This window comes from Dipodomys spectabilis, unplaced genomic scaffold (genome assembly GCF_019054845.1).
Source record: "Dipodomys spectabilis isolate Male_0828 unplaced genomic scaffold, ASM1905484v1 ptg000600l, whole genome shotgun sequence".
NCBI lineage: Eukaryota > Metazoa > Chordata > Mammalia > Rodentia > Heteromyidae > Dipodomys > Dipodomys spectabilis.
This window is the reverse complement of record NW_024871277.1, coordinates 2,914,525-2,922,976: the sequence shown is the minus strand read 5'-3', so window position 1 is coordinate 2,922,976 and position 8,452 is coordinate 2,914,525. Positions and strand designations below refer to the sequence as shown.

General features: G+C 42.9%; 1 pseudogene across 1 annotated transcript; it reads right to left on the bottom strand.

Annotated features, from left to right (window-relative positions):
* Window positions 1-7,569: 7,569 nt before the first annotated feature.
* LOC122100755 lies at window positions 7,570-8,217 on the bottom strand (annotated as a pseudogene). Its single transcript, XR_006146244.1, has one exon. The product of XR_006146244.1 is annotated as a ras-related protein Rap-1b-like (transcript).
* Window positions 8,218-8,452: the final 235 nt, after the last annotated feature.

The following is an 8,452-nucleotide window of genomic DNA, read 5'->3' as shown; positions in this document are numbered from 1 at the left end:
TTTGTGTACTAGGAGCTGAGAATTCAGCTAGTAACCTCAGCAAGTACTGGGTGCTGATAGCTCACGCCTGTAATCCCAGCTACTCAGGAAGCTGAGCTCTGAGGATCACAGTTTGAAGCCAGCCTGGGCAGGAAATGTCTGTGAGACATTTAACTTCCATTAACCAGCAAAAATGGAAGTGTGATTCAAGTGGCAGAGTGCCAGCTTTGAGCTGGAAAAGTCGAGTGAGACCTCAAGGCTCTGAGTTCAAGCCTTAGTACCAGTGCACATACAGACTCTCTCTCTCTCTCTCTCTCTCTCTTCCTCCCTCTCTCTCTCTCTCTCTCTCTCTCACACACACACACACACACACAAACACACACACAATCATCTACTGAATATAATGTAACTATCTCCTGGCATGTCTGGGGCTTGAGCTTGTGGCCAAGGTATTGCCCCTGACTTTTCCTCAAGGCTAGCACTCTACCACTTTGAGCCACAGCACCACTTCCAGTTTCCTGGTGGTTAATTGAAGAGTCTCATGACTTTCCTGCCTGGGTGGCTTTGAACTGTGATCCTCAGATCTCAGTCTGCTGAGTAGCTGGGATTACAGGTGTGAGCCACAGGCAGATTCCTCTACTTCTACATATTTGGATGAGTTCAACGTGGGAGTGTGAGAGGACAAGCACGCACCTTTCCAGTCTTTGGGGAGTGGCCCTGTGTCACCATGCGCGTTAGCATCGGGTTCCCCGATAGCTATGAGCGTTAAATGCGGTGACACTTCAGGAAGACCTTGCCCTGGTGGCTTGAATTTAGCAAGTGCACAGATCGTGGGTGCGCTTGTTCATGAAAATACTATTTTCCCAGAGTGCAACTGAGGTGCGGCTCCATTCACAACACACGCCTTACAGAACAGCCAGTCAAGGATCGTCAGCGTTAACAGGGTGACAAGGATAAAAACCAGTGCCATCACCCAACACCAATGCCATGACCCAAAGACATCCTCCTTTTTTTTGCCAGTAATTTCGTCAAAATCTCTTGAACCAAGACTTTCAACCCCCAAGTTCCTCTTCTTTAAGATGAGATACAGTACCTTCTAGAGAAAACAGGACCGCTCACTCCGCAACAAAATATTATTATAAAGTGCTAAATAAGATAGCTTGCTGGGGGGAGGGGGGGGGTTTGGAAGGTGGCTCAGTGGTAGAGTGCTTGCCTTGCATGCTCGAGGCCCTGGGTTCGATTCCTCAGCACCACATAAGCAAAAAGAAAAAAGCCGGAAGTGGCGCTGTGGCTCAAGTGGCAGAGCGCTAGCCTTGAGCTGAAGAGCTGAGGGACAGTGCCCAGGCCCAGAGTTCAAGCCCCACAACCGGGCTTTCCCCCCCTCCCAAAAAAAAGATAGCTTGCTTGGGTGGAATGTCTCAGCCTGGAGTCTGGAGGTAAGGGTGGTGGGGAGGATCTCATTTCAAGGCCAGTCCAGAGAAAAAAAGTTTGTGAGACCCTATTTCAACCAATGAAAGCTACACCTGCCATCTCAGCTACCACAGGAAGCCTGAGTAGGGGTGATCACAGTTGAGGCTGGTTCAGGCATAAATAGGAGACTTAATTTGAAAAATAACTAAATGGAAAAGCACCGAGGGCATGGCTTAACTAATAAAACACCTACATAGCGATCACAAGGCCATGAGTTCAAACTCAGCTGAGAAAAACACACATTGTGCATTATATATTCATAATGCACAGTACATGTAAAATCATAATGTACACTAGCAAATTAAAGAGAATATGACCAGAAAGTAAACCAGTTTCTGTCATTCCCAAATTCGTGTTCCCATATTTGTGCATGCTGGCTTTGGGGCTTGAGCTCAAGGCCTGGGTGCTGTCCCTGAGCTCTCTTCCACTTGAACTACAGCTCCACTTCCAGCTTTTTAGTGCTTAATAGGCATCTCACAGACTTTCCTGCTCAGGCTGGCTATAAACTATGATCCTTAGATCTCAGCCTTCTGAGTAGCGGGGAGTCACCAAGCCTAACTCCCATAGAATTTTCTTTTTAATACCATCAATCTCAAAGAACACCCTGTATCAAGTACTGCTGGGAGACACAAAGAAGAACTGCCCTCACACTACCCAAGCTGTGAATACAGACATTCTTGGAAACCGGGCAGTTAATTGTAGGCAAGTGTCTTGATCTGGACCCATGTAAGACAAGATGGAAACATACCCTCCGTAGATTGCCATGCCAAAAAGACTTCTTTAAGGTGCGAATCTAAACTAGCAAGAAAAGTTAATATTTCCATCTGGATCCCGACCCTGGTGGCTGTAATCCTAGCTACTCAGAAGGCTGAGATCTGAGAATTGTGACTCAAAGCCAGCTCAGGCACACAAACCTGAGAGACTCATCTCCAATGAACTACCAAAAAGCCAGAAGTGGAGCTATGGCTCAAGTGGTAGAGCACTAGCCTTGAGCACAGTAGCTCAAGGACAGTGCCCAGGCCCTGAATTCAAGCCTCAGGACTGGCATAACACAAAATTAATATTTTTAAAATGTCATTCTTTCTTTCTTTCTTCTTATTCTTCTTCTTCTTCTTCTTCTTCTTCTTCTTCTTCTTCTTCTTCTTCTTCTTCTTCTTCTTCTTCTTCTTCTTCTTCTTCTTCTTCTTTCTTTCTTCTTTTGTTAGTCGTGGGGCTTGAATTCTGGGTGTGGGTGCTGTTCTTCAGCTCAAGGCTAGCACTCTACCACTTTGAGCTACAGCACCACTTCCAGTTTTCTGGTGGTTCATTGGAGATAAGAGTCTCATGGACTTTCCTGCCCAGGCTGTCTTTGAACCACGATCCTAAGATCTCAGCCTCCTGAGTAGCTAGGATTATAAGGCGTGAGCCCCTGGCGCCCGGCAAAATGTCATTCTAACACACCAGAGAGAATTCCAGGAAAACCTTCTTGAGGAGCACAGGCTTTGGATGTTGGTGGTGTGAGGAGGGCAGGTGTGTGTTTAGAGATAGAGCTGGGACCTTGGCAGGAAGAGTGAAGAAACAAAGATGATTTAGGGCTTAATACCAAGGCCACCAATAGAATGGGTAGGAAGAATATAGGCCGGACTGGCGGAGGAGTGGAGCTAGACTCCTTTCTGCCATGATGTTTGAACATCTCACCAACTGCCCAGGAGGCGGCCTCATGTAGCTTTGTCTTAGGAAAGATACCATGGCTTGAGAAACAGACGGAGGACACATCAGTGCATGATTGTGAAAGGTGTGAGGGAAGGGTCATGTCTTACTCACCCTGTATCTTGTGTTTCACTGAATGCCAGGTGCATGGCCCAAACTCTTTAACAGTGCTTGTCAAACCGATGCCTAAATGGGCCAATAGCCTGCAAGCTTCACCATCGAGAGGAGATTCCCAAATCATGCACTCCGTGCAGGGCATTCTGTGGCTGAGTGGATGAGATGGGAGTGGAAGCCACGGATCTGGGCAAAGAAGTGAAAATGCAGAGAGGAAATGAAGAGATCGAGGACAGGAACCACTCGACCCACTCGGCGGCTGTCAGAATGAGTGAGACTTGACTGTTCCTGGCTCCTTCTTACTAGAAACCAGTGAGACAGAGGATCAGAGAGACTGGAGACGTGAGTGCTTTGCAGTGGGGTGGGAGAAGAGGCCGATCGAGTCTGAGACGGCTAGAGTGAGATTTGTCTTCCATTAATGTTACTTCTTTCATGGGGAAAAGGACAGAGTGACAACACACACAATGCACACACAACACACAACACACAACATGAGGCCCGAGTGTGAGTATGGATGAGCTTGGGGAGAGCAAATGCCATCTTGACACAGATTTCTAAAATGTGATCATAAAATAACCTCAGGAATAGGAGGAAAACAGACGACCTGACTTCGTTCTTTTGTTTTCACATAAGCTAGATGGTTGTTGTTGTTGTTTTTAAATTTTAAGCATGATTGGGGCTGGGGAGGTGGCTCAGTGGTAGAGCGCTTGCCTTGCATGCCTGAGGCCCTGGGTTCGATTCCTCAGCACCACATAAACAAAAAGAAAAAAAAAGCCAGACGTGGCGCTGTGGCTCAAGTGGTAGAGCGCTAGCCTTGAGCTGAAGAGCTGAGGGACAGCGCCCAGGCCCAGAGTTCAGGCCCCACGACTGAACCCAAAAAAAAATTTTGAGCATGAAAAATGCTAAACACAGGCAAAGATTAAAAAAAAAAAAAGAAGTATAACCCAGTGCCAGTAGCTCATGCCTACAATCCTAGTTACTCAGAAGGTTGAGATCTGAGGATCATAGTTTGAAGAAAGTCTGAGCAGGAAAGTCTATGAGCTTCTTATCTCCAATTAACCACCAAAAAATTCTAGAAGTGGGGTTGTGGCTCTAATGATTTTAGAGTGCTGGGTTTGAGCAAACAAAAACCCTCAAGGACAGCACAGAATGGTGTGCGCACTCACGTACACATGCACACTCACACATACACCTAGCTGTGTTAATCCCTCGTGGATTCGACTTTTCTTTATAAACATTTCTGTGCATAAAAGTCACACCGATACACAATTTGTTGACATTTTAATGGTTTTGATAGTTAAGTAGCCTAACGATAATGCTAATAAAAAATGTATGATTGGGGCTGGGAAGGTGGCTCAGTGGTAGAGCGCTTGCCTTGCATGCCTGAGGCCCTAGGTTCCATTCCTGAGCACCACATAAGCAAAAAGAAAAACGCTGGAAGTGACGCTGTGGCTCAAGAGGTAGAGCGCTAGCCTTGAGCTGAAGAGCTGAGGTACAGTGCCCAGGTTCAGAGTTCAGGCCCCACGACTGGACCCCTCCCAAAAAAAATGTATGATTAAGAAGGCAAGCATTATAAATGGGAGGAAAAGCGCGTGGGTATGGAGATAGCTGGCATGATCTAGAGGCTGGTCAAAAGAAGAAGATAGAGAAGAGAGAAGAAAAGGGTCAAAGGTCAATGTAGTTGTTTTAGTAAGCTAGATACAGACGCATACAGAGATTAAGAACCCCCATCTAAAGCAAGACACACTGCGTGTCTAGCAGAGAATGGATGGACTTTTCCTATGAAGGGAAAAGGCCCCTGACCATCACGGTCCTCAGGTGAACTCTGTCCAGTCTCATAATACAGGTGGAATGTTCCAGTGTATTGCTCCAATTTGGTATCCTTGGTGCTTTTCCAAGCAGAAATTAAGTTGGCTCTTGATTCCTTCATAGTCATGGGTCAGCTACATGATCGTAATTCAGTCTTTCCTCTAACATTGTTGGTTCAGATTTGCTTTTTATTACTCATCATCGGGGGTGTAATACCTGCCACTTCATCAGATGATGTACTCACAAGAATTCTGCTCATGTTGATCTCATACGAATTCCATCAAAAGAAAAAGAATTCGCCGGGCGCTGGTGGCTCACGCCTGTAATCCTAGCTACTCAGGAGGCTGAGATCTGAGGATCGAGGTTCAAAGCCAGCCCGGGCAAGAAAGACCGTGAGACTCCTATCTCCAATAAACCACCAGAAAACTGGAAGTGGCGCTGTAGCTCAAGTGGTAGAGCGCTCGCCTTGAGCTGAAGAGCTGAGGGACAGCGCCCAGACCCAGAGTTCAAGCCCCACGACCGACAAAAAAAAGAAAAAAGAAAAAGAACTCATGGTTTATACTACCTAACTTCATGACTTAATATAAAAATAGAAGACGGGAAGACATGGATGTAAAAGTAACTATTTAGCTGGGCACCAGTGCCTCCTAACTAGTCAGGAAGCTGAGGTCTGAGGATCGTGGTTTGAAGCCAGCCCAAGGAAGGAAAGTCCATGAGACTCTTCTCTCCAGTTAACTCCCCAAAATCCTGAAGTGGAGCTGTGGCTCAAGTAGTAGAATGAACCAGTAGCCTTGAACCAGAGAGCTCTGGGAGAACACCTAGACCCTGCGTTCAAGCCTCAGGACCCGCATAAAAATAAATAAATAGGGCTAAGAATGTGGCTTAGTGGTAGAGTGCTTGCCTAGCATGCATGAGAACCTGAGTTCGATTCCTCAGTATCACATAAACTCCCAATAAGTAATAAATAGGTAACGATTTTATGGCCAGGCTATAGCTTCATGGTAGGACACTGGCCTAGAATCCACAAAACTCTTGGTTTGAATCCTAGCATTAAGACAATTAATTAATTAAAATTTTAGATGAGTATAATAGACTACTCAGTATAGAATATATAAAATAGAATACAAATACAATAGAACACAAATAAATAGAATACTCACTACTGAATTCACATATATTCTGATCAAATTATTTACAATGCTTATCACATATATCTTCAATTAACTTGTACCATAGGTTCCAAGAGAATTAAATGAAGAATCATTTAGACAGATGCTGTTAGAAACATTAGGTGTTCATTTTTTTTTATAATGCAAGCTCTTGCATGGCAATCCAAATTTATTGAACCACTGATGCTAAGTTATACAAAATTGCACCACTTTAATTAAAGCTTTTTAGTTTACATTTGGCCACCTCAAAGTAGTTGTAACATTAGGTTGGTCAGTTTAAATACTGTGGCTCCCTGTTGGATAGACACACAATCTTTACACCCAAATGTTAATGCATACAAAGCAGCAACGCATTGTTAAATAAAACAGCAATAGTTACTGCAAATTAGGCCTTGTGACCAATTACACATGATTAAAATTACTTCCCACATTCACATCCACAGTACTCGTCCACCATTTAACATCTCAACCAAAATGTTACACATGGGAAACAATCACTCACAGGCAAAAATATTAAACCTGTATATTTGGTATTGCAAATACACTTATGCATGAGCAAGCAAGGTGTTCACAGTGAGAATCTACAGCTGCAGAAGCCTGAAAATGATTTACAAAAATTGTTAAATAATTAAAAAATTGTTTGAAAATATCCACTTCTTGTTGTAGACCCACACTGTACACACAACTATAAACATTGTTCCTTATGTAAACAAAAAAGAAAAAAAATCATAAGATTTGAGAGGTCTGGACATTTCCTTCCCAACAGATATTAAAGGCAACGTCTTTATCTAAGACATCATACTGAAAGGACTATTGTATTTTAAAGACAAGATCACTGTCTCCACAGGTTTTTGAAAAATTAAAAAAAACTATATAGCTGTGTTAATCAAAGCGCTTATTTTGTACAATACAATGATAATGACCTTCAATTTTTTTAAAAAATAAAATAAGCTACAAGTATCAAAGAAGCAATATATAGGAGCTCTTTGGACTTTCTTTTATTATGCTAAAATAGTGGTGCTTTTTAGGATTTACATTATTGTACTCTCCAATACAAAGAATGGGGATGTGTTAAAGCATACAATACACTATTTTCATACATGTAAAACATTGGTGGATGAAGAATGTCTCTTAGCAGTAATACTGGATGTAGCTTCTGGTTTTACCAGCTGCATATTGTAGGACTATTATATAAGTAAAAATCTCTCATGATACTGGAAAGTGATTAGAATGTGCAAACTGATATAATAGCTTTCATCCGCCTCTTAAAGATACCACCACAGGAAAGTCCATTTAAAATGTTGGTATGTTTAACAAAGTAGGAATGCTGGCACTGTTGAATTGGGCAACAGTTCTTCAGACCTGGCTCAGAGCTACAATGCATTTAATTTATTAAAGCAGCTGACATGACGACTTTTTGCAAGCCTTTCCAGGTACTGGAGTTTTTCTGTTAATTTGCCGCACTAGGTCATAAAAAATCTATTAACATTTATTTTTGATTTTGCAGAAGATTCTAAGGACGCACAGTTGTTCCATTGTCTTGCTAGATTTTGACCTTGTTCCTTTCCTACAACCCTTTCATCTTCCAAGTCACACTTATTACCAACGAGGATCATTGGAATGTCATGAGTGTCTTTAACTCGAAGAATCTGCTCTCTTAGATCTTGTAAGTCATTAAATGTGTACTGTGCTGTGATGGAATAAACTCAAGCAAAGCCTTGTCCATTTTGCATGTACAAATCCCTCATTGCTGTAAATTGTTCCATTCCTGCAGTATCCAAAATTTCAAGCATACACTGCTGTGCATCTACTTCAACTTGCTTTCTATAAGAATCTTCTATTGTAGGATCATATTTTTCAACAAAAATTCCTTGAACAAACTGTACAGAGAGATTTTCCAACACCTCCTGAGCTAAGAACAACCAGCTTATACTCCCACATGATGCAAACTTGTCGAAACCTAGTACCTCTCACACTGTCACCCGGATCCTCACAGCTATCCCGCGCTCCCCCCCCCCCCCCCCCCAGTCTCAGCTCATGGCTTCACAGTGGTCCTGCCACTCAACAGAAAAGTTAACTGCATATAAACTATCGACCTAAGCATTAAGTCTAGGACTATAAAATTTGTCAAATAATATATAGGAGAAAATCAAAAATGTCCTTTTGTTGGAGAAAGATTTCCTATACAAAATGCTGAAAGCATTAAGCATGGAAGAAAAAAT